This window comes from Melospiza georgiana, chromosome 4, assembly GCF_028018845.1.
Source record: "Melospiza georgiana isolate bMelGeo1 chromosome 4, bMelGeo1.pri, whole genome shotgun sequence".
Lineage (NCBI taxonomy): Eukaryota > Metazoa > Chordata > Aves > Passeriformes > Passerellidae > Melospiza > Melospiza georgiana.
The window spans coordinates 18,498,863-18,525,145 of NC_080433.1; the positions used below are offsets into that span (position 1 = coordinate 18,498,863).

At 42.4% G+C, this 26,283-nt stretch overlaps 1 protein-coding gene across 2 annotated transcripts in view; it reads left to right on the plus strand.

The window, feature by feature from the left end:
- The first annotated feature begins 2,222 nt into the window (after positions 1-2,222).
- Positions 2,223-26,283, plus strand: part of CHRM2 (cholinergic receptor muscarinic 2) — an 85,941-nt gene continuing 61,880 nt past the window's right edge. For both annotated transcript variants that reach the window (XR_009114370.1, XM_058022537.1), the window contains exon 1: positions 2,223-2,416. The gene's annotated coding sequence lies outside the window, so the exon portion shown is untranslated. The remainder of the gene's footprint in view (positions 2,417-26,283) is intronic.

Here is a 26,283-nt window from a genome sequence, read left to right on the forward strand (position 1 = left end):
GATCGTCCTGATTAGCGAATGTTAAAGTGTGTTAAGTGCCAAGGGCTCAGAGACAAGCCGTGGGTGGTGCAGGGGCGGCCGGGGCTCAGGCTCTGTCTGGCAAAGGAAGGGACACCCAGACTGTGGAGGTGGCTGTCCCTGCCCTGGCACTTGAAGTGAAGACAGCAATAAATCCCATGGGGCTGCAGCATGCTTATGGCATGCTTCCCACCTCCAAATATCAAAATCAAATATCCAATACCAAATTATCGTCCGAGTACTTGGATAGGTGTCTTCCAACTCTGCTGTGAAGTCCAGGCAAAATTTTCTGTGAAACTGAGAAACCAAGGGGCAGAAGTCAGGTCCCAGGTGCCTTGATTTTCCTGAAGAGCTATAAGTAATCCAGCCCTTAAATCATGTGAAAGTGCTTTCAGGTAGAGAAACACAGCATTGTTTACTATACCTACACTGTACTTGTATAACTACCTCCAAAATTCAGAGCTCTCCATCTCCAAATTTAATTGGCAGTAAGGAACATAAAAGATCATTTACCCCACTGCTATGGGCAGGGACATCTTCCACTAGAACAGATTGCTCAAAGCCCCATCCAGCCTGGCTTTGTACCCTTCCAGGCAGTAGCCCTACCCTGAAGGCATATCACCCTCCTTGGGGTAAATCTACCCCTAAGACCCTTCCAGGAGCAACAGCTACATGTATGTGAGTCGTGTAGACAGCTCTCTTCCTGCAGCTCTCTTCTTCAGGCCAGGAAATACCTGGATGAGTAGAGGTTGGAGTGGAGAGAGGGGGAGTGTTTGGGCTGTAGCTCCTTCAGCCTTTCAAGACAATAGATGGGGCAGGGGAGGCAGCAGCCAAAAGCTTGGATTATTGCCTTCATAAAGTCCACTTCTCTTTTCTGCACTTAGCACTTCTCCCCTGCTATTCTTTGGACAACAGATGAGATGGGTTCCGCTCTCCTGCCTCCCACTCCGACAGCCCTATCCCAAGGGAAAAAGCAAACTTCAGACCACAAATCAGTTCTGGTCCAGGAGAGAGGCAAATAAAAACAAAGAAAACATAAAGATTTTTATATCTAGATTACATCCACAGAAGTGGCAAGTTTTCTTATACAAAATGAACACTTCTTAGCCTAGCGACTGTTAGTTAAAGAGAAATTCTTTACACCCTGTGAGAATTAACTCTTGCTCTCAGAATGTATCAGTTTTCCCTAATTTATTTGTCATTGTTCAAAGGAAGCCTCTCCCCATGAAAATTTCAGAACAACAATCAGTTTAAGAAACTGAACTGGATTTAGTGTAACAACATTTTTCCACAATGTGCGGAGCCTCCGATGACTGCAATAATCTAAAAGCAAGATGCTTTCACTCTTTTTCCTCCCATACATTGCTTTTACACTTACAGCTATCAAGGAGTTGGGGAAAAAAGAAGAAAATAAGAAAAGAAAAAATAATCTGAAATAAAGAGGACAGTATTGCAGGGAAAGATGGGGAGAAGGTAATTGAAAAAACAAAAAAGTGGTTCTGATGTGCAAATTGTAGATAAAGACTTGTGATGAGAAAGAGGGGAGTGCCTGATGAGGAAGACAGGAGAGTGTGTTGAGAGATAACAAGAACCAGTAATTTCTATTCAGCAAAGCCACCAAATCAGAGAGCAGTGCGATCTTATTGGAGGAGAGCCTTCAACAGCAACTAATCCTGTCATATTGAAAGAAAATTGTAAATGTTCTCCGCAGAAATTGCCTTCCCATTGCAGCTAATCGAGCCCACTTGGCGCTCGCACACATCGCACACCCCCGCACACCCTCGGGGTGGGCAGCACAGCCGCGGCGCCAGGCAGGGACACACACCCGGGATGCTCACCTAGGCACAGCTTCCCTCGCTCGCCCTCATTTCCCCACCAGCTCTGGGGAAGTGTGAATTATCACCGGCTCACTCACGAGTCCCGGCTTCATCTTTAATTACTCCAGTTTTGTCTAAACCTTTAAGTCAGGTTCGATAGCACTATTGCTCTGGGTTTTTTAAATTTTTTTTTTTTTTTTTTTTTTTTTTTTTTTTTTTTTAAAGCTCAGCTTGGCTGAACTGAAGCAGCGACTCCCGAGGGTGTGCTTGTATATGTGTGTGCCTGTGCGTGTGGGAGGGCGAGAGGGAGCAGGAGACAAAACTCCATCAGCCCGGACAATACCACCTCTCGTTTAAAGCTCCCAACCTGTTATTCTTTCCCCGCACTATCACGGTGCCGAGCGCTCTGTGTTTCCCCCAGCCCAGCCCCCCTGGCTCCTGGTGGAAGATATGGAAGAGGAAGATAAAGCCGCTGGCTGCGGGCGCTGACGGCGCGCAGCCCGCACGCCTCTGCCGCCGCCGCCGCTCCAGCCAGCCGCTTGCAGCGGGATGAGATGCAACTCCTGCTAATTGGATCACAGGTAGGAAAGATTCGCTTTTTACTGACGTTTCCTCTCTCTCCTTTTTTCTTATTTCTTTCCATCTTCTTTTTTTTTTTTTTGTCTTTTTTTTTTTCCTCTTGGCTTTTCTTTCACGTCCTCCACCCTCCGCCCCTTCCTCGCCGCACCTAGGATTTCATCCGCTGCTGTCATAAGAAAGCTCCCGCCAAGGAAATAATGTCTAAGAAACGAGCTTTTGCTTCCTGGCAGAAGAAGCAGAGCAGACCATAGGGAAACTTTTGCTGAATGGGTCACGGCTGAGCGGGCCAGCGGCGAAAAGCAGCGAGAGGAGATTAGGCAAAGCGATCGTCCCCAGCACAGAGCCCTTGCCTGTCGAGTTTCAGTTGCGATATTAATCCCAGAACCGAGCCTGTCGTGGTATAGCGGGAGAGACATAGTAGAGAAAGCGCCATACACAGGGGGTTTTATTACAAAAGCCACATTCCGACACAGGTTCATCTGCCGGGCTACCGCTCCCAAATCCCGCTGTGACATGTTTGCCGGCGACTCCTGCAAAATGTCACCGGGAGCGGGAGCGGGAGCGGAGCCGTCCCCGGGGAGCGGAGCCTGCTCGCGGGGCGAGCTCGCTGCCGGACGGGACGGTACGAGCGGGATGGGGATCGGGATCGGGATCCCTGCCCTGTGGGACCAGGAGGGATGCGGGGATCCCTGCCCTGCTGGACCAGGGAGGATGCGGGGATCCCTGCCCTGCTGGACCAGGGGGGATGCGGGGATCCCTGCCCTGTGGGACCAGGAGGGATGCGGGGATCCCTGCCCTGTGGGACCAGGAGGGATGCGGGGTGCCGGGAGGGAGCTGCCGCTGTTCCGTCTCTTCCCTCGCCCGCAGAATCCCCGCTGTGCCCGGGAGCAGCTCCCGCTGCCGCTGCCTCATCTCCCTTGTCCTGCTCGAGGAGGGGAGCGGGCTCGGAGGTGGGGAGGGTCTGGGCTTTCCCCGGCTCATTTCCGGCCCCGCTTCCCCGCATCCCTGCCCTGGGCTTCGCTCCCCTAGGCAGGGAGCAGGGTGATGCCGGAGAGGATGCTCCGGGGCCGGGGCTGGCTCGTCCCCCTGTCCCGGTCCCGGCCGTGCCTCCGGGCTCCCTTTCCTTTCGCCGCCACCATGGGGTGCTTAGGGCCAGAAGGAGCGAGCTGACACTGAGAGGGAACTCAGATCAAGCCGTGGGAGAAAAATTTCCTCTAGAAACAGCCCTGGGGCATCGAGGTGCTGGTGCAGCCCCACAATAAGGCTGTATCGGGGGCTCTGAAGGGACAAAGTGCTTTCTGCTTCTTCTTGGGCTAAAGCCGATCCTGGCCATCTCTCCATCCAGGGCGCTTCTCCTGGCTTTGCGCCTTCCCACCAGGCTGCCCCGTGGCTGCCCCAGCACCATGGGGAAAGGTGGGCTGGGAGCTCCTCTGCTCTCCCCTGCAGGGCAGCCCAGCCCCAGGGCCCTGATGCCAGGAGCTCCTGGAGAATGGCTGTGCCTGCTGCCAGCTCTGGGGGCTTGTAACTCATCCCCACCAGCCCAGGGGTGAGTCCTTTTACTCCTTTGCTGGGTGAAGAACAAGGGACAATTCCTCCCACCCCTGTAGGATTGTTTATTCTTACTGTTTTGATTTGCTAAAGTTCCTCCCAGGACAAGGAGATGGCTTTATTTCCAGCTGGAAATTCATGTTGCAAATCTAGCCAGAATGACAGCTATTCCCATTTTTATGTGTCAACCGGTGTGTTGGCACATTGGCTTGTCCTTGTCCCTGAAGGAAGATATTCTCTTTGCAGAAGGGAAAAGGCAAGGACAAAAAAAGAAGGTCTAACCTCTGCTTGACAGCCTGTTCTTGCAGCTATTTGGGGGATAAAGCAAATCCACAAACTATAAAAAAGGATAAGGAAGGTTAATACAGGAGAGCAGAAGTATGCACGCTGTCTGCCTTTATGGTATTGCATCACTTGCAATCACAACCCCTGTCTGAATACACACCAGCTTTTATTGTGTGGTTTATGACACCAGCTGCTCTCGGTGATCCATCTATAAACCTCTCTAAGCTACACAGAATACACTTGCTCCTTCCTGTAGGATCTCTTGGAGTGTAAGTTTGGTTGAATTTCCCCTCTGCAGGAGCCTGGACTGTTTGGTTTTGCACCAGGAGAGTGAGAAGCGCAGTAATCTCACTGGTTTGTTGTGCCCCACTGAGCTGCCCCCTCCAATCTCTCCCTCAGCACTCTGATTTCTGCATTGTAGTCCACTTGGGAACAAGGCACAGTATATGGGGATGGGGGGTCTAGGATGTCCCCAACTTGTTTTGGATGGAGGGCAAAATGATAAAAAGGAGAGGTCATGCTTTTCTCCCATCCAAACCCAGGATTTTGATTTTCCTCTACCCTAATGGTTGTAACTCTGCATCTGGGCAGAGCTCAGGGAGACCTGGACCATGTGTGATCAAGGGTGTCCCGAGGAGATGGAAGGCACAGCACTCTAGCAGTGCCTTCATCATCCAGGATGGAGACACAGACACTGAAAGGAGGAAACTGAGGCCATCAGTTAATAACAGAATCTATAAACAAAACTTTTTTTGTTCCCCTCCTAGGTGTTCAGCCCAGTGCCCACTGCCACTTTGGTTGTCACCTCTGGGCTGAATCCCTGTGTGTATGTCATGGTTCTCAGCTACCCAAAATGCTTGCCGCCTGTTTGGTGTCTCATTCAAAAGTCTTTTGAGGACACCTACTATGAAATCCCTCACTGTTGTTAATATAATCCCAGGAGGCTGCTCTGTCCCACTTCACTCCTGTAACCCACTCACCCGTTCACCCAGCTTTCCCTTCTCCACTAATATCATGACCTACATGCACAAGATGTATTTTCTGGTCCTGTTTCCATAGCAATGCAGCACGGGGAACTCAGACAAGCCAGTAATAATGAAGCCAATTCCCTTTCTGTGAAATCAGGACCTCTTTGAAAGTTGACTTCAGTTTAAGGCAAAGCGGGGAGCCGCGGAGAGTTTTATTTCCATCCCGGAGCCCAGATCCCCGCGCCCTCTAGTGCCAGAGGCAAGCGAGGAGGAGCATCCCGGGGACCAGGGAATGTGAGGCTTCACAGCCCAGGGAGACAAGCAAGTGGTGTGAGAAAAGGAAATTCTTCCATTATATCCAGCGTCTGTTTCCAGTCAGATCTTCTAAATCCCAAGCTGAAAAAGAAGGGCAGCTAGTGTTCAGCTGATTCAGCTGATTCTGGTTTGGCCACTCGGAGATTATGCCTTGGGTGGGTTAAACTGTGGCGTAAAAAGTGGGAAGAAATTGAAGCTGGGAAGCTCAGACCGTTTTTTCGCAAATTTTGTCTGACCATTTTTTCGGAAATTTTGGATCTCTCTGGCTTTGAGCTTCGCAGCTTGAAGCAACTCTCGGCTAATTCTGAGAGATTTGAAGGCACAGAAGAGGATTACTCACTTGTGAAACTGCTGTCCTGACCTCCTACTGGCTGTTTAGGTGGGTGGATGGGATAGGCAACAATAATCAGGCTAAGGAAAGCTGAAGGGGTTTAGATGCAGCTCATATGATTGACAGGGATAACTTTTCCACAAACGCTTGTAGCCTCAAATCTTAAAAAGCTAAAATTGTATGCTGGCATTTAATCTACGGTAGCATTAAATCGTGGGGTAGCATTTCAAGCCCTGTTAGATCCATCCTAGAGATTCCCATCTCTAAGAACAGGGCTGCAGAAAGAGCCAAGCACTGAGAACTCCTGTGGCTAAACGAGACTCCGCACACACCACCTACCCATATTCTCCAGTTTCTGTATTTTGGCAAAGGTAGATTTCAGTTTTGCCAGGGTCTCCACAGCTTTTCCTGTGTCAGAGCTGCCCAAGAAATAGCGTTCCCTACTTGCTTGTCCACATCCCACCAGCTGACTGCCAAGCACCTGTGCCCAGCAGATTGCATTCCCTAGCTCTCCACATTAAATCAAGGAGGGATCCCTTGCTGACTTATCCCACCACCTTCCTACACTTCTCTGATTGGAGTGGGCAGAATTAAAAGTTGAGACCACTCCTAAAGTTGCATTAAAGGGCTGCCTCCTTTTCCCATACACCCTGATCTTGCTGCTGTGTATAAATGCTTTAGGCTGTGGAGCTGTCTGTCATTTTGGACTGCCTGTCTGCCTTATAATCTACATTATTACCTATGTCTAAAACCATCTATTCCCCATAGGAAGGGTTATACATCAGCAGATCTTCCAAAGAATATCTCTCATATAGCACAATTTGAAGTTCCAGGAGGATAGGGTGAAGTGAGTTTCATTTCATTTCCATCAAGCACCTCCTAGAGAATGCTTGCCAATGCCACTAAGATGTACAATGGGATTTCAGTAGTCCACATGCCTCATGTATTTGTTTTTAAGGATATGATACAGGTTAAATGAAACCACATTTAGGGCCAGCTGCTTTGCTCAGAGTCTTCTGCATGTTTTCTGTTTGACAAGATGATTCTTTGATTCCCGTTATTCCAGTATTTCCTGAGACTCCATGGGCTAGATTTTGATCTTAATTACATTCTTTCAAATCAGGGGCGCCTCCAGTGATTTTAATCGTGTCTGCTTTATTCTGGTGCAATTGAGCTCAAAATTTGACTTTCACAGAAACATAGCAAGTATTGTAATTAGAATATGCCAGTGTTTTGACAACTGCTCATGGAACAGCTCTGTTTCATCAGACTCTGCTGAAAGGGAAATGCAATGTGAGAATGGGCATTGGGAATAGCACGGGGCACCTCTTGCAGTGATGGCAATAAAGATCTCTGTGAGAAGCCACAACATAAATAGGTGAGAAATTCTGTAAATCAGCATTTCCCAGGATTTCCCTCAAGCTCTTAGAAAAGCTCTGAGTAAACTGTGGGCATGTTTTCTTTGATTTTGGTTGCTTGTGTTTTACGGTTTGGTGTTTGGTTTTGTTTTGGGTTTTTTGGCTTTTTCTGAGAGAGGTATAATGAGACAAAAATATCTCCAAAGGTCTTTCTTCTGAATAGTTGTCAAAATTAGTGTTGGAAACCAAGGTGATAAAATAAACCTAGTAATTTAAAAGAATTTCCTTGCTTAGTGATTTCTCTGGCTCAGGATTTTCAGGTAGCCAGAGTATATGAAGATCTCTTTGGTTCTGCGCAGATAGGATGATCTGCAAACATGAAGATTAGATCCTTCTCTTTTGTAATCTGTTCCACCTTGTGAGAAACAAAAATTAACAAAAAATGATACATGGGGAAAAATTAAGTTTCTGATATAGACCATTGCATTTTCATAGATTCCCGAGAAATTTTCTCTCAGCTTTGCGATGAATTACTGATGTCTATTTTAAACTCATCTGTCTCATGCTCAGTCAATTAGAAAACAGAGCAGTCATATATTGAAAATTGTTCATAACTTTGTTCATGAGTAATGGCAACAAGCTTATTCCGCTATTATTTCTGAAAACCTTTAAAGCAAGCCAGTGACCAATGATTTATTCATGAAAATATTCACACATTTCAAAACTTACATGAATGTTAGCATGAATAATTAAGAGAATTTGTGTTATTTGTTCTCATTGCTCATTATTTTCCTATTCAAAAAGGCATCAGTCATCCACTTACAGAGCATTAGAACATAATGATTATAGCATTGGATCAGACAGGTGTTTTGTCTCATCCTGTAGAGTGTTTTCATCAATGCTGGTTACCAAAAAGGCAGGTGTAGTGAATGCTGCCCTAGATATCTGCACTGCCCTCAGGTAAAAGGTTTTATACTCATCAGCTTGCGTTTGCTCTCTACCCAGAGATCTTTTCCAAATGACAAAAAGATCTACTCACCTCCATCCCCAGGTGGAAACCTCTTGAGATTTTAGATAAATTAACCTCTAGAGATTTTAGACAAGCTGCAGATGTACTCACTGGCCAGATAAGCAACTAGTCTGGTTGTGCCTCCCAGTGAGTTCAGTACCTTAGTGACAGCATGTAGCAGGGAATTCAGTAGGTTAATTAAATATTTTCCTTGGAAAATCATATTCCAGACAACCTTTGATCTATTTAAATTAATTGTTTTTCAGTGTAATTGATACCTCTCTGTTATGTTAAGTGAAAAGACCAACTGGAACAGCCAGTTCATTGTATAGGTGCCACTCATTTAATCCCCCATGAGAGAAGAAAAGAAATATAAAGTAATTTCCATTTTAAGACTTCTTACTCCTCCCGTGCCAATGAAAGTTTTGGCTTGTGCTTTTCTTTTTTCTGACCACTGCTGTAATAGAGCAGAATATGGTTGTTCACCGTAATGCCAAAAAGAGTGGTCACAGCAGGCTTAGAATCCAGAGAGGCTTCCAAATATTTCACGCTACCTGTGACTGTTCTGCCGCAGCCAATATTAATTTCCATTAGCTGCCCAAATGTTAGGTTCTCCCAACTTAATTAACATACTATGAAATACTTTAATCCTCATTCTCTTTTTCTAAGAGCAATAATTTCAGTAAAGAAGTTCTTAAGTTCTTGGACAACTTGACTGTTAATATTTTGCTGTGAAAAATCATTCATGTGTAGCTTCTGTTTTCTCTTTTTTAACCAGCTTCCAGCTTGTAATAATAATTTACCTATTCTATCACAAATCTGTCAAAGAATTTAATGCAATATAGAAATACCTATATATGTAGACTTGTCAGGTTGGTTTTCTTGGTCTTTTAACTTAATGCTTCAAAGAACATATATCAGACAACATTTTTTTAAAAAAATCTATGATTATTTTTTATCCTCTCCTATATGTAAATCTAGTTTCTGTTAGTTTCAGTCAATTAAGGTGGAAGTAGAATGAGGCTTTTCAGTATATAATACCTAAGATTAATCCTGTGCCTGTCCTAAAGCTAGGAGTGCTTGTTGCTACCCTCCTGTCCTTCTGCAGCGTATCTGACTCCAGCAACAACTTGCATATTTTTGCTATCAGCACAGCCACTTAAATTTCAAGTGCTTTCCAAACCCTTGCATATATAGCCATGAGGTCCTTTTGATATGCTGCTGTTTTGTTTATCAATTTGTTCCAATGTTTCCCCTTTCAGAGTTTTATGTTCTGACAGCTCATGTGCTTTCTTGTCTTGAAAAAAAATAGGTCTAACATGGATATCAGCACAGCATCATTTGCAGAGAAGATTTAACAAAAAAAAAAAAATTCAGTGCCTCTGCAAAGTCCTGTTCCTCATGAATTATTCCAAATAATTCATGGCGAAAAAGTGACACACACTATTTGTGAAAAAATGTCATTTTCACAAATAGTCCCTTGATGTGCAGAAGGTCCCGCTGCTTCCCTCCTGAACTGGGTGAATTTAAGAGCTTTGAGAAATGTCCTGCAGTTCCCCTCTCTGCACACACCCCACCAGCTCTTGTCAGTTTGTGCATCCTCGGTCCTCTTCATTTACAGCTGACATTTTGTTTGTGTTTTATTTTAACTCCCTCCCTTAGCCATGGGCTTCACCAGACATGAAGTGTCATTTCCACAGATGTGGTTGCTTGGCTCAAGCAGTTCTTGGACCTTCACATTTCTCAATAACTTTTTTTCCTGTCTTACCTTCCAGTTTGCTTTCCACATGACCTTACTGAATTAGAAACTCACTGTTGTTTTGAATCCATGGATTTTACTTTCTCTTTGGTTCTATTTTATATTTAATTTCATTTACTTCTGCCTTCAATACTTTTTAAGCAGTTCACTAATCATAAGCAGTTAGTCTTGGGCTCTTAATGCAGTAATAAGTTTATTATTTTTCAGTATTTTCACTGTATCATGTCTTCAGCAATTTAGTTCAGAGCATCTGCTCTTATGTTCTTCACTTATTCTAAAAATCACTTAGAAATTGATGGGGATTTTGATCTATTTGTACCAATTGACTTACCAACACACAGGTGGGTGGATTCACTGATGGTTACAATTTTATTAGACTTTCATACCATTTTATTAGAGTTTTGTACCTCTTTGATCTCTCTCCATAACAACCCTTTGAATACCCCAGACATTTCCTGGAATAAGGGTGCTAGTGCTTTGTGCAAGCATCAGGCTTGAAGCAGCGAGGGTATTTTTTCACTTAGCACTCTGGACTGAGACCAAGCTGATCCCAGATAAGCTCCTGACCATGCCACCCACCTGCTGCATGACTTTTGACACATTCCTGTGGCCTGACACAAAGCCTGCTGAGGTCAGAGACCAACTCTTGTACCTTGGGTAGGCTTTGGCTTGGCATCCTGAGGCAGGGACAATAATTCCTCCTGGTCCCATGACAGGGTTGTAGGGATTTGCTTCCCGCAGATTGTCAGATAGTGAAGTTCAGCTGTGGTGCTGCCAAATGAAAAAAAGGATCAGACTCCATACACAGGGCTTTTCTTTGCACTGGAGTGTTGGAAAATTGAGCCTTTAGGAGATGCTTAGTGGGAAAGTTTCTGTTCAGGAAAGGAGGAGAAGCAAAAATGTTCAGTGTCCCTCCAACAAAAATGTACTGAAGCTGCAATTGCTCCAGACCTTGGTGAGAAGTAAAAGAGGGATGTTTTCTCTGCTGTTGCTTTTCCATGCTCAAACTGATCCCCTGATCCATTACTGGCCTCTTTCACCCACATAATTTCACTTTTCTAGCAGTGTATATTCAGCTGATGAAAGCTGTCAGAGCATGAGTGACAGGAAAGGAGAGGCCACCACCAAAGTGCTATATTTAACCTGGCAAAGTCATGCCTTCTCAGTATGACCTTGAGCCCTAACACTGAGAATTTAAACAGGGAATCTTGGTTGTGAAGCCTCTTCCTTTAGCCAAACATAGAAGGCTCTTAAATATGAAGAAAAGTGGGGAAGAAGGAAGGTAAAATAAGTTACCCTTCTGTTTTTGACATTTATGATAGCCAGCACACTCAATTGCCACTAGAAGAATACATGAAGGGCTCACTGTTAAATTCTCATTAAAAATGTCTGTTTGATGTCTGCTAGTCATTTCCACAATCTGATCCACTGAGAGTAAATGTAGGGATTTTTACTGAAAGGTTTTGACATCAGAAGCACTTTCCTGCAAGAAATATCCTACTGTTATTAATTATTTTGCTATGTGCTTCAGTAAAGGGGAAAAATCCCAAAAGTACACAATTGGGGAAAAAAAAGTAAGGAAAGAAAAAAGAAAGCAGCTGAACAAAAGCTTTTGTTATGTTTTGTCTGAAGAAAGCCTGTAACTATCTCTCTCTATTTCTTTAGCAAAGAGTGAGACTGTTTATCTCCTACTTTGAAGCACAGGGAAATGCAAAATATCAGGTTTAAAAAAGCCCAGGTAAGTCAGGCACTGCCATCCTTTCTAAAAGACAGATTTGACAATTAATATTCCACATTATTGTCTTCAATTCCTCTTAAAAATCAAAGTAGGGTATGGAAATGACACATAGCTAAAAAAATGAGGAGTCATTTTCTTTTTAGTACTTTCAAAAGGTTGTGACAAACGTTGAGTTCCTGGTTTCACCACAGGTTGCTGACATGCCTTGGACAAGCTCAGTAACCTCCTGTACCTCAGCTTCTAACATGGAAATATAATAAAATATCATTTTCATTCCCACAAGCTTTGTCTGCTCTTCCTGTTTAGATTTTTAAAGTGTTTGGCAGGATTTCTGGAACAGTCAGCACTAAACTTGCCCTTAAACATACCTAAATTTGGGCATCCATAGAAAGAAATGAATGATATATTATCTTTCAAATACTCAGTTGCTTTTTATTCCATCTGCAAATTATCCAATAGGCCTTTGGAGAGTAAGAACCTTTCCACTGAGCCCTGGCACTGCTGACACAGGCAGATACACATGGGATGGTATCCCAATTTATGCTGGGGTGGTGGAACCACTGTGTGCCTGTTCCCTTTGCTGCCACACACTTCTGAGAGAGAAATGTGGGAACTCTGGCTTAGGGAGAGTTGCTTTTGCAGCCAGAATCATCAGGTGAGCCCTCTTTGGACAATGCTTAGCCTGCTTTATTTTTTTTGCTCACCAGAAATTTTTTGTCCTACTTGGCCAGGTTCTAACTAAAACTACTACAAGACACTTTGGAAGGTTTCCCTGAGGGAAAGGCAGGTGCAAAGCTGCAGAGAGAAAGCACTTAGCCCCACAAACCAGCAGCAGCAGTTTTATTTACCCACTTTGGGAATACAGTGGCAGCCCAGATATCAAATGTGCTGCTCTTCAGGGAGAGTTTGATGGTGTTCACAAGGGTCTTAGGTTGAGGGAAGAGATGAGAATGTTGACTCCATGTTTCAGAAAGCTTGGTTTATTATTTCATGATATATATTACATTAAAACTATACTAAAAGAATAGAAGAAAGGATTTCATCAGAAGGCTAGCTAAGAATAGAAAAGGAAGGAATGATAACAAAGGCTTGTGGCTCAGACTCTCTGTCTGAGCCGGCTGACTGTGATTGGCCATTAATTAGAAACAACCAACATGAACCAATCACAGATGCACCTGTTGCATTCCACAGCAGCAGATAACCATTGTTTGCATTTTGTTCCTGAGGCCTCTCAGCTTCTCAGGGGGTAAAATCCTAAGGGAAGGATTTTTCATAAAAGATGTCTGTGACAGGAGAGTCATTGGCTCTGGCTGCTGTGGACAAAAAGGGTGGTTTCTAAAGAGTCAGTCCCACTGCAGACTGTCTGAATCACCTTTTCCTGGGGCACAGGCAGGCTGAGCACTCTCTCTCAAGAGGGATCTTCTGGCCATCAGCATGTTCTTTGATGCTATGACTTGAATGAGAATGAGCCCCTTGCCCTCTCTGCACCTTTCTTCTCTCCACTGTTTAAGAGTGGGAACCTCAAGTTTCCTCAGTGCAGGTCAGTGGGCAGGACCAGCTGAAGGTGCCTTGATTTTGTGCTAAGGATGACAGCATAACAAATACCTACAGCAAAGGAAAAATGCATCCTCTGCATTTTCTGATATTCTTTGGATATGTTCAGGTTGAGTCAGCTGGGAGGCTCAGAGACTTCTGATTGCACACCTTAGCAGGTGAAAAGTTCTCAATTTCACTTTCATTCCAATTTGAGGAGATGGAACAAACAAAAAGGTCTTCAGCCCTTTCCTTCAAGGCATGAGGAAGCTGTGGTTAAACATATTTCTTAACCCTCTGGCAGTGGTGTTGATGTAATACAACAAAAAGAACAAGGCAAAAAGCCCAGGAGAGCTCTCACTCTTTTTTTCTTTAATAATTTATTTATTTCACATGAATAGCTCCAGATCAACATTTTATTTATTGTACATTATTGCTTCTTTAACAAAGGAACAAAACTAAAAGCACAACAACCAGAAAAGAAGAAATTTTTTTGCAACTGAAAACATAGAGATGATAACTTAATAAAGAGGAATCACTTGCTTATTTGGAAGGTCTACTAATTGTTAGGGATCACAGCAAAATATTTTTGTTATGCTAACACCCTCATCTCTCCAACCTCCTGTGCTCTGCCATGAAGCCAGTTCCTGCACTGCAGCCTTAAGGAGTAATTATCACCCTTTCCTGGGTAATAATTAGTTTTGTAGAGGCCACCTAGAAGCCTCCTGTGGTCGTCATGCCAGCTCTCTCCGCCAGTCTTCTTTAACTTTCTTCTCTAACAGGTGGGCTTTGGTGGGGTTCAGGCTGTGCACAGCCCAGCTGCTCCCACAGCACGCTGGACACAGAAAGGGCACAGAGCATCACCGAGCGAGCGCAGACACAGGGATTGTGCAGGCTGCCGTCTCTTGCTCGTGCTCCCTGCCGTGGTGTGAGAGGATCAGCGTGTGTGCTGAGTGCCGGGGCTCTCGCTGCTGGGCATGAGCCGCGCTGGGCGCTCAGGAGGGGCCGAATGCATCCCTGGCAGCTGGCAGCGCCTTCCCCCTGACACCAGGGCTGCACAAGCTGCGGCTCGGCGGGTGTTTATGAGAGCAGGAGGAGAGGTGCTAAAAGACAGCAACTCAGATGTACTCTGCTCGGGTAGGAGGCAAGGTGTGTTTCCAGCCACCCCTCAGTGCTGCTGAGGTGTCAGTCCTTTTTAGAGGTGGAATCGATTAGCCAGGAAGTGAGAACATCGCTGTCTTTGCTTTGAAGTGGTGGGCATGTCTCAGCAGGGAAAAGGGAGGAGGACTGCGCGTTGTCTGATCTCCCACCATTCCTTAAACTCTGAATTGAATTGCACAGTGAGGAAAATGAGAGCTGATCTTTGCTTAGATAAGCATTCTCAGGTAAATTAACAAAACAATGACAGAGCTATTTGTGTTCCTGTAGGAAATTGTCATTTGGGCTAGGGTGCATCCTGCAGGCTGAATGGTGCAGGAGCAGAACCAGCTCCCTCAGCTCAGAAATACCTGGAATTTGGTACAAAATCTATTTTTTTTTTCTTTTGCTGCTTGCTGAAATGACTACCTACAGTCCCTCAAGGCTAAAAGAAAAAAAAAATTCTGTAAGAACCCCTCCACAACAGAGTACATGCCGTTGCTCCTATCACTATTTATACATTGATGATTATGTTATCTTCCACAGTGAGGAATGAAAGGATTAATTGGAGAAATAATCTGAAAATCAAACACTTCTTTCCTTTATGGATAGATTTTGCCAAAGCTGTCCCACGTTTACTTTTAATAATCTGTTATTATTCTAATTAAACATCTAACTGAGAGAGCAACATTTTTATTAAAAAAAGTTAAAGATTTATTATTATATGGAAAGCACTGCTCTGTTTTGGACTGGGAGAAGAGAGAGGAAACTTTCTCTCTTTGGTCTTCATCCAACAGGTTGAAAAGAGAGAACTCTTCAGTTCAGTTTCCTTTTTACTCCTCCACCCTCCATACTCCTCTTCCTTCCAACATGCACTTCTCATCACTCTTTTCAAAGACACAGCCTTGTCAGTCACAAAATGACTTTGTCTGCTGTTTGAGTCTTTGAGTCAATGAGTTATGATCACCCATCCAGCCCCATTCACACACGGAGCTGCTGATTTTCTTGATTTTGCACATTCACTGCAGGATCACATGGCTGTTTTGAGCAGTTTGCAGTCTGTCCCTTGTGAGGGGTTGTCCGGCTGTTATCTCTGCCCTCTCAGGGCAGAGAAGAGGAAGAGAGGGCAGGACACAAAAAGTTGTTAGGCTTGTGAGAGAAATTGTGTCTTCCCAACAGCCTCCAAGAGGGCTGTGTGTGAGGATGGGCTTTTCTGAGCACAGACATCCCCTCAGTCTGGGGCTCATCAGTCACTGGTCTCATCAGACAGCTGATGCTTTCTTTTGCTTTCAGATCACTGAAAATAAAATGACCTATGCTGAACAATCTGTTAATTGTCATTAATTTGTCCACTGGATATTTCCCCCCTATATTTTAAATTGTACATCTGCAAGTGTGCTGGCTAAGCTTCACAGTCTGATTAATAGTTTCAATTATTATGTCAAGGCCAAGACATTCTTTAAAGCTTTTCACATTCAGTATTGAGAACTTGGTACTCTTTGTGTGTGACTGCTCACTTAACACATGTGAAGCAGCTTCCCACCTCTAAATGAATGGCCTGATATCTGGAGGAAGGAGCTGAAGGTTCTCTGGACAGGCTGGACAAGAGCTGCTCCTTTTTGCTCTAGGGAGGGCTCCAGCTGAAGGGAGAGACGGCAAACCAGAAATATCTTAGAGAAAGGACAAACCTAAAGGCATGGGCTGTTCAGCAGGGGTTGTATTTATCGTTCCTTTCCCCACATCAGATAATTATTGCAAATCACTGGTGGCTGAATACATACCTCAGCCTGTTCTTGATCACACCTTGCAGGAGGATCTTTTGGTTCAGTACCTGTGAACATAACACTGATCTGTGATGGTTTAGCATTATTCTGCATCATCCACTTGTCTTTTTAAAGGCAAGTGCGTTTAAAGAGACATTAAACTGCAGGTCTACATGGTGGGTAGCAGCAGAAACTCCCTTTGGGCACATTTTCCCTGAGTACACCAGGACTGCATCCACACCAAGACAGAAACTCTGCTGCATTTCCTCCATCCTGGAAGAGGCACAGAGTTCAGTCCACTCCAACAGTGCAAACCTGTGTGTCCCAAGGAAAATGTGTGATCTTAAAATAGACTTGGTTTCCCTGGGAAGTTAATTTTTGTCTCATGGTCTCCTTCACTTCAGCATTGGCTGCTCCATCATCTCCTTTCTTGAAAACTTTGCAAAACCTTGCTCAGCAAGCAAAGGGATTCCTGTCTTATGACATTTCTGCTGCTTTAGCACTGCCTTTTTTTATACTACCTGCTGTCTCTTCTGCTCATTTTAGGATTGAGGCAACTGCTCTTTTATTTGCTTTGGGCTGTATTTCACCACTGAACAAACACCCCAGAAATGTTTGTCACATCAACTGCTCCATACTGTGAGTGATAGTCCCTGGATCTGGCACAAAATACTAAAGGAATGAAATAGTATCTAGTCTGAGCAAAGACTGCAAAATCTTTCATTAGCTTTTCACCCACATTTGTTAGCATCTCCTCTTTTACACAGAAAACCTGTTCACACATGCTGAAAATACAGGGCAGCACATTTGAAAATATTTGCAAAGTATATCAAAGTATATTTTGCTCAGTGACTTTCTTACTGTTAAGCAGCAGAATATAGACAGCTGCTGAACTAAGAAATGTAATGCATTTTTAAGAAGTATTGGTCAAGCATGTGGAAATAGACATCACTCTCAAGTAGGGTTAAAATTACTAGTGGTATCTATGATTAAAATTACTATCACACCTCATGTGCCTGATTTTACATTGATTACTGAGGTATACTTCTACTTAATAAAAGGCTGTTGATTATTGAGAAAATTGATTTTCAAATAATTAAATATAGCTCTTATTTTATATGGTATTTTATAGTGAATAATAGTATTATTTATTTAATACATAATTTAATGTAGTTTATATATATATAATATATTTATGTGTATATAAAGAGATATATATGTATATATAAAAGTCAACTTGTGATTGCTGTACTCTTGAATAGGGGCATTAGTGATGTCTACCTACTTGGAAGTTCTTATGTTTCAGAAATGTCTCAGAGCCATTAAAAAATGCCCAAAAAGAGCATGGGAGGCTCACAGGGCCCCAGGGACCTGTAAATAGACAGCCAAGTGTGATAAGTGGCAGGGTTAGATAAATTCTATTTGAGACGTCACTTCTAAAGAGTCTGTTCTTCATTTGTTGTACTTTGTTAGCAAAAGCAGAGCTTCTAGAAATCTATTTCAATGCATCAGAGTAAACAAAGGCAGCGGGAAGAATAAATGTGTTCTGTCTAGTCTCATGCTGATGCCAAGGGGCCAGAACCCAGATGTCCTGACCCTGAGTTCAGCACCATGCTCTTATTATTGGACTATAATTTTACATGGCGCTTTCTTTCTTTTTTTCCTTTTATTTTTTTCTTTCCCCCAGGGTGTTGGGGGGGTGGTGGTACATTGTATTTGTTCACATCAGCCAAGACTGAAGGAAAAATATTATGTATAATTACAGAGCCAGGCAGGCTCATACGTCACCCATCAGCATTGTCTAACGGCTGGTATTATTCTCTGTTCTTACTCACCCTCTGTCACTGCTGCCTCTCTTCCCACCTCGAAGGCTGAACTCCTCCTTCCTCTGACAGGATGTACAATAGCCAGAGCAGCATAAATCAAAGGCTAGAATCAGGAGAATTAGAAGAGATTGGAAGTGCCAGTTCCTCAAGAAGGAAGAGAAGGAAACAAGGCAGCAGGAGATCAGAAGAGTGATTGCAGCTTCATTACAAGGGCTGCTCTACCATCACTACAGGTTATTGCCTGTCACAAACTGTTTTTATTTCCCAGCTCCTGACTGGTGGAGATCTTGATCTGAAATAAATACCAGCCATCCACTTATTTTATAAATCTCCTTGCTGTGATCACATTTAATATTTACTTGCCAACATTTTTTCAAGTAAAATCTGATTTTATACTTTTGGTATCTTTATTGTAGAGCAGCAGCAGAGAGGTTGAGAATTACAGAGGAGCTTTTACAGGTCCATGCTGCAGTGGGACTGAGGGGAAATGAACTCAGGAAGATCAAAAGGCAGGATAAACTGTGATAGGGTTTCCATGCAGTGTGATCAACATAAACTGCTTCCTTAATCAGGTCTGGACATTAATCATACAAGTGGTCAAAATACTGCAATACTGAATTTTTAAAGTTTTCTTTCATTAATTTACTTACCAGTTAAAAGAAAAAAAAAATAAAACAAAAAAACAACCAAAGAACCGTCAAAAAAAAAATCTTATTCCCAGAAATTCTGTAACACCTAAGGGTTTCAGCAGTATGTCATTGGGACTTTCAGATTTCAAGAGAGCAGTAAAAAAATGCCTGGAGCAGAAGGCAGGTAAAGACAGTTTCTTCCCTGAATGCTGCATCTTTCTTTGCTAAGTGTTTGTGTTGAGAGCAGAGCTCCATACTGACTTTTCCATGGGGGTAAAGCCATCTCTTTAGGATCAAGAATTAGTTTTGATTTTAAGATTTATGTGTAAAACAATAACTGATTTTTTTAGCAACACCTATAACAGTTAGACCTCCTATTTCCACAGCCAGCACAGCATGCCCAGGTTTGCTTTATAGAAGTTGTGTTTGGAGGCAACTTGAGCCCCATTTGCAGCTTTGCTCACAAACTCATGGGCTGGCTTATCCTCCCTGTGCTCTGCAAACAGCCAAGTGCTTGGGGTTATACTTTTTGAGTGGCTGCCATCTCTAAAGCAGCCTCTGTGTTTGTAGTTTGGGTTGAGTGAGTGCTCTTCTTTCTCCTGCTGACGCTTTGGACACTGCCACTCTCACAAGTGGTCCCTCAGATGAAGTTGGGAGATTAGGATGAGTAACAGGCATTTACTGCAGGATTTGAGTGCTGAGCTGGGAATGAGGAGCTCTCATTGTCTGTCTCCAAACAGTGAAGGAGAGATCCAGCTCTGATTTCCCACCTGTGTGCTGTAATTCTGCACAGGAAGGCTGCCCATGGCACAGCACAGGAACTGTTATTTCTGAAACATGCAGGATGGAAGGGCACCTGTACAAGCATGAGAAAATCTGCAGGGATTCAAGGTGGGCTCACTGTAAGAGCTGGCAGTGAGCAGTCTGGTTGGGTTTGTAGAGCAGTCTGGTTGGGTTATAGTTACGATCTGGCACTGCTCTTCACTGCTGAAGTTTTGTGCCCCAGTCCCATTAGCCAGGATGTTGACGCACAGACAGTGGAAGACAAAATATTGACTCCATATTTTACAATAAAGGAATGTCCCAGTGCTGCTTTAGGTTAACCTTTCATTGACTGGATAATTGTCCTGAACAGACCAGGCTAAGCTGAAGTCTCATTGCAATAACAGGAACCAAAAAAAAAAAAAAAAAAAAAAAAAAAAAAAAAATTCCCCAGGTTTGCTTCATGAAAGTCCAGATGTAGAATGAAGTATTACCATTTTAGTGATTTTTTTACCCTTTCTCTTAACATTCCTTAATGAATTTTTAAGACTCTGAGCTGACACAATATTTGCAAGGAGCTTTCCATTTCTGACTGAGTCTTCTTTCTAAACAGTCTTACTCTTTCATTTTCAGTCTTTATAGTATTTCTTTACGTATTGAACTTCCTTATTAGTATGTATATTATAGAATTACTGCTGTCTCTAATGAAAACCAGTATTTTAGAGCAGAGAGGGTTTATTTCTTTTCAGATTCAGTAATTTCCTATGCTTAAGAACAAGAAAAGACCTATTGGGAAAGGAAGATAAAAAAAAGAACAGCTCCAACTGTCAGTACCTGCCATTTATTTGTAATAAAAAGCAATGACTGCCAAAAATTACAGAAGCTCAAGAAAGTTATTGCTTTAATAAATTTATTAGGGTTTCCTCAGTAAAATATTTGATTTTCTATTAGCTAAAATTCTAGTGGAAAACATCTGCCAAGATTAAAAATAAACAAAACAATGAAAACTACTAATTGCTTCATTAGGAATGCAAAAAAAAAAAAGAAATGCAAATCCATATTCTCAGGTTTCCACAGCTTGTTGAAACTCTTTGCCTTTAATTTCTTTCATTTTTAAACAAAGTTTTAAGAACCTTCTGAATGTTTTGGTTAATATTGTTTTGAGGGATCAAAGTACCAGCTCAGCAATGTGCAAGGTGTATGTGAAGAAACCAAATACAATGACAAATCTAATTAGTGGAGAAAAGGAGAATGAGGAGATATAAGCCTGAGGAGACAATGGTAGTTTGTTTTATAAAAATATACTTTTTACTACAGTGATGTAGCCCACTACATGATAAGTTTGTGACCTAAAAATTTGTTATTTTTCTACAGGAGAATAGAATATGTATCTGGTTGGATTGGATCCATTTAAATTTTGAAAATTTTTTTTATTGGTTGGTTTTAGTTGGTTTTTATTTTTCTTTTTTGTGACTAGGCCACTAGGAGAATTTCTTAGAACTGACTTCATTTGCTACTTTGAACAGAAATACTTTTTTTTGCGCCTGCTGTGGGCTCTTCATATGTTTGAGCAAAGTAGGCAAAGAGCAAGTTAGATACGAGTTTGAAAGCAATCCTTGTTCCATATTTTCCTGTTGAAAGTCCTACAGGATGATTGCCTTTTTATCAATATCACCATAAAACATCAGTGCTTTTTTGGGATGAAATGAGATCACAGTTTGTGGCAGGGCTTTGATTACCAGGCAATTCCTTCAAATTGTCACCTGGTTCAGTTTCTTTTACCACATGGAGACTTGGAGGAGCCTGGGAGGACAGACCATAGCACTGCAGTAAATAACACTGAGGAAACTCTTTTTTGGCTAGATATTTTAAAAAAATTCCATCTCAGTAAAATTATCTAGCTTACACAGTTTTTTAAACACGATTCCAAGCCAATTAATTATGCCTCTCTCTTCTGAGCTAAAGTGAGCACTAATGTGTGTCTTATCTTTATTGTATAGAAAATATACAGGAAAATAAATACAAAACATCACAATAGTTCCCAATATTTGCTCCATGGAGAATGCAATTTAAAGATGAAGGGATGGATTTAGAAGACAATCTGAGATAACCACTGTACCCTTGCAGCAAATCACAGACAGATCAGGTGACTGAGAAATGAACAGTGTTAGCAAAGATAGTTGTTTTAGATAAATAGATTGGGGATGGATACATCCCACTGCTCTAAGCCAAACTCTTGTTTGTCTTTTAAACTCTGTTTGGCTGTCAGTCATTTCTTCTCCAGCTGTCTTCCTCCTTACCCATTTTTCTTAAGCTAGATTACATTTTTGGCTGGGGTTCACAAAGAGTTTGATTATGTTACCTAATTCACTAGTTTTGGGGTTTTTTGCTTTTTTATTTTCTGGGGGGGTTTGTCTGGATTTTTTGTTTTGTTTTTGTGTTTCTGTTATACTCCTGGTGTATGATCCTTTTCCATTCATCCTTTTCATGTTTCAGGAGCTTGTTTTAATACTCATACACAGGGATTTTCCTGTTTTTTTTTCCTGCCTCTGCTTTCTCTTTTCCACCTCCCCACCTGATATCTAATTCCCTGTATGTTCATCTGTAGAGACATTTGCAGAGTAAATGAGATGGCACAATCTTCTCCTCCCATCCTTTGCAGGCTCTGAGTGTCACAGAGGGAATTCTAAAACCGACTAAAGTAGCTGGAATTTGCTTCACAAATGCGGGGCTTGATTTTTATTTTACTTTTAATGCATTCTCTAGAAGGTACAGTACCAACTTAATTTTCATTTTCTGCCTCTCTTTTATTCTACCAGCGTGAAGGGCTTTGGGATTCCAGCTCCTGTCACGCAGAGTGATTGAAAGAGATCTATCCCAGGATAATTTATAACTTGCCTGCCAGCTTGGTGCATTTTACTGTGAGTTTCCATTATATCCATTGGTAGATGCTGGCAAAAAAGAGTCCAGCCTCAAACCCACTGGTATTTCTCATTTCCACAGTGCTTGGAGCAGGTTGACCCCAGCCACGCTGCAGCGTCAGAGCCCTTGAATTTGTATTTCTTTTAAGAATATCTGGATACAGGAAGAGGATAAGAGCAGTGTCTCCTCCACCCTGCCAGCTACCAGTAACAGCAATTTTTTGAGAGGCAGCAGATGAAGAGCAGACAAACAGCCTCTGCCTGGCTGCCCCCAGAACCCTCACACCTGCACAGTCACCTACCAGCAGTGCCCCCAAATTCAATAACGCCAGGAACACTAAATTGGGAGAGACTGGCAATTGCAGAGAGACTTCAAAGGCCTCCTGCATGAGGGACTTGATAAAGAGCCCCGAAGGGCAGCCTGTGCCTGGGGCAGACATGAGAGCCACATGTGTCTGCCTCGCTTGTGCCAAGCTGCCTTAGCAGAGCTCTGGAGCCAGGGTGCTTCCAGACCCCTGGATATAAAACACACACCTGCTTGTGTGTGCCTCTCTGAGCATCTCTGTCACCTGGCAGCTCACCATGTGCCCCAGCAGAGCAGGCAGAGAGTGGGTTTTGTCTCAGTCACAGTCCCTTGATGTTAAAAAAAGCATCTTTCAGCTGTAAAGATGGAAGATAAATTATTCTCAAAACCCAGGCTGCTTTAGAAATAAAAACAAAAAGACAGTTCTGTTCTTTATAATTTTAACAATTGCAATTTTCTTTTTTTTTCTACACTAGAAGATAATTTATAGACATATTTATAAACAAAGACAGCAAAAAAACCCACAAAGAAACCATCTTATTCTTTTATCTTTCTCCTTATTACTAGTATTATTATTCTCTTCCTATTTTCATATCTTATTTTCATATCTGTGTGGATTTCCTTGAAGTGTTACTCAAAAAACTCCTGAAAGGCTTTGAAGAAGTAAAATCTTTAATTGGAAAGCCCTGCTTGCTGCTCCAACTCAGTAGCATTCTTCAGAAGGAGACTTTTCCTTGTTAATGCTGATGTTTGAATAGAAATCTTTTTGTCATCTATGGCTGCTTGCAGCTGGCATCCTTTTATCCAGGAGCAAGTCTTATACTTTACCCTGAAACGGCTTAAAAAGTAGTTCTGTCTTTTAATTGGGAAAGGAAAAGAGATCACAAGAAAACTGGAGTTTGTGGGCAATATGAAAAGCCACACAGAATTACAGGAAGCCTTCAGCTGAGGAGAACAGCTTTGAGCTGTGTTGGGAAATTACCTGGCAGCTGGTAAATATCACTTCTATATGACACATTATTCTGCCTTTATTACAGCAAGAAGTCTGGAAAATTACTTAAAGTCTGGGATAGCAAAAAGCCCAAAAATATTAAGGATAACCAAAATATCTTTAAAGAGTCTCTTTCTCCAGGGTATTACCATGAGGATGCTTACTGTCAATTACCACCTGCTTTCTGACAAGATGCAAACTATTTCTTGGTATTACTTAACTGGTTCTGTGCAGTGCAGTTCTTCGAAGAATTAACAAGAAATAGCAGAAGCAATTGATATCTGCTCTGATTTTTATGTTGGTGCACACTGACCTGAGTTAAATTAAATTTTTTTTCCTGATTTTGTGTGCTTTACTGAGCTGTTCTATCCAGTTACCTCCGATATGCACAGCAGCCTGTTCCAAAAATACCATATTTCTTGTGAGCTTCAGTAGTAAAAGAGAAAATCAGATTTCATTCCATTTACCTGGGAAAAATCAGCTCTTCTAAAGCAATGTTTCAACTGGTCCAAAGAGCAATCATCATTTTCTGAAAGCAAAAAGTAATAAACCCCTCATCTTCCAGGGTTTTATTCTGCTGGTGGTGGTTTTTTTCTTTTTGTCCTGCAACACATCACAGCCCTTTAATGTAATTTCGTTTTCTTCATTTTAATCAGTTTATCCTTTAATACAAGATTTCTCTGCCTGCCTGTCTTTCCCCTTTAGCTTTTAGACAAAATTATTACAGAGTAGGAAAACCATAAGAAAAACAGGCCAAACCAAAAAGTTAGATCTCTAAGCAAGCCCATCTCAAAATGAGAACATCCTGCTGGAGATATTTCTGTTTTGAAAGAGCAACTTTCCTTTAAGAGAAATGTCTGATTTTTTGTTTAGTTTGATCAGTGTCAGTGACAGGAGAAGAGATAATACACTGTATATCCATTTTTCATGTAATGTATGGTGTAGTAAGCAGCATTTGAGTTTTATTGGGTGGTGCCGCTGTCCCTCAGATTGTTCTCTCTCTTTGGTCAGTGCTCTTTCTCTTTGTGACCTGTCACGAGTGATGTGTAGCAGACTTACAGAGTTTAGGAGCTTTCAGATATTGGCAAAGCAGAGTGTCTCCCTGAAGATTATCTAATTTCCTGAGTTTGGCATTGCAGCAGAAACACAAGGCTGGGACACAAGAGAATGAAAAGTGCTCTCTTACCTTTCACTCTCATCAGTTTCCTTCTGGCATCATGAGTTTTGCACAAACACACAAACCTGCACAAACCCATTGCACAAACAAGCAAGCAGACAAACACACACCAAAAGTAGCATTAGAAATAAAACACCAAAGTCTTATTAAAGCCACTCTTCAGGCAAGATGTTGCTTTCTATTAAAGCTTGTGCTCAGTTCTTAATAGATCAGAACCCTTGTGAAAATACTGGGTTTTCTGACACCAGGGTTACACTCCTGTGAAAAATTATCCCCTACTTGTGAGGATTGATGCCCTGCCTAAAGCCCAGTGATAAAACAGCAGTATGAAAAAAGACTACTTTTGCCAGGCTAATTTTTTAATACTGTAAGAGGTAGAGTGCAATTTGTGTAAATACCATGACTATCTTGAATGGAAGTTCAGCCTTTTAGTGCAAGAAATGGCTTGTGATGTGCTTGAGATTTTTCAGTGCTTAGATGATTCATTCTTTGGCATTAAGCAAATGACTAGCACACTGAGGAGGGAGCTGGCAAGGAGTTAAAAATCTGAATGTGAAAGATAATCTCTTTTGAAAATGCTAGGGACATCAAGGTGTTCCTTGGCCCATTTGATCAAGATTAAAACATCCCATGTTCCTCACAGCAGAAGCTAAACTCATCAAAGAGGCAAGGTTTTGTAGGCAAAGCTCAGCAGGCTATTTGTTTTCAATGTATAATGGTACAGCCAGTAGGAGTCTTTTTCAAAGAGTTTCTGATTTAAATCCCTGATGGGAATGACCTCCTGTGGACTGGGGTAAGATTGTCTCTTAGGTGGAAAAAATGGTGGTCTCTTAGTTTTCAAGCAAATTTCTCTAATGACTGAAGCCTCTGATATTCCTGTAGGTAATTCTGGTAATGTTTTAGCATACTGTCCTGTGCAACACTCTTCAGGACTCAAATTCTCCTCTCCATTTTTATGGACACATTTCATGAGCAAGTGTTTCAAAATGGTGATTTCTTTATTGCACACCTTGGAGCAGATGAAACTTTTTCAGACTTGTGTGTTTTCTCTTGGCTTCTGCCACAGAGTTATCATAGACTCATAGAATATCCTTGAGTTGGAAGGGACCCACAAGGATCACCAAAGCCCAGCTCCTGGCCTCTCGGGTTTGTTGTTGCTGAAATGGCTCCCAAGGAATTAAAGAGGATTTTTTCCCAAACCCGTAACCAAAGAAAAAGTTGGGATTCCTTAGCTCTGGTTTTCAAGGTTGTTTATTTTCTCTTATCTATTACATTCTTTTTCTGACCCTGTCTGGCAGATCAGCTCATGGCACACTGACCACCCTCAGGGTGGTGTTATCTTTTTATACTACGAACTACGTGTACTTTATTTACAATAATTTTCCAATACATATCACCTATGTTAGACAGTGTGTCTCTACTCTAAACCAATCCAAAAGTGCCACCATCACAGCAGAAGATGGAGGACAAGAAGGAGGAGAAGAAAGACAGGACACACCCAGATTCCTTCATCCT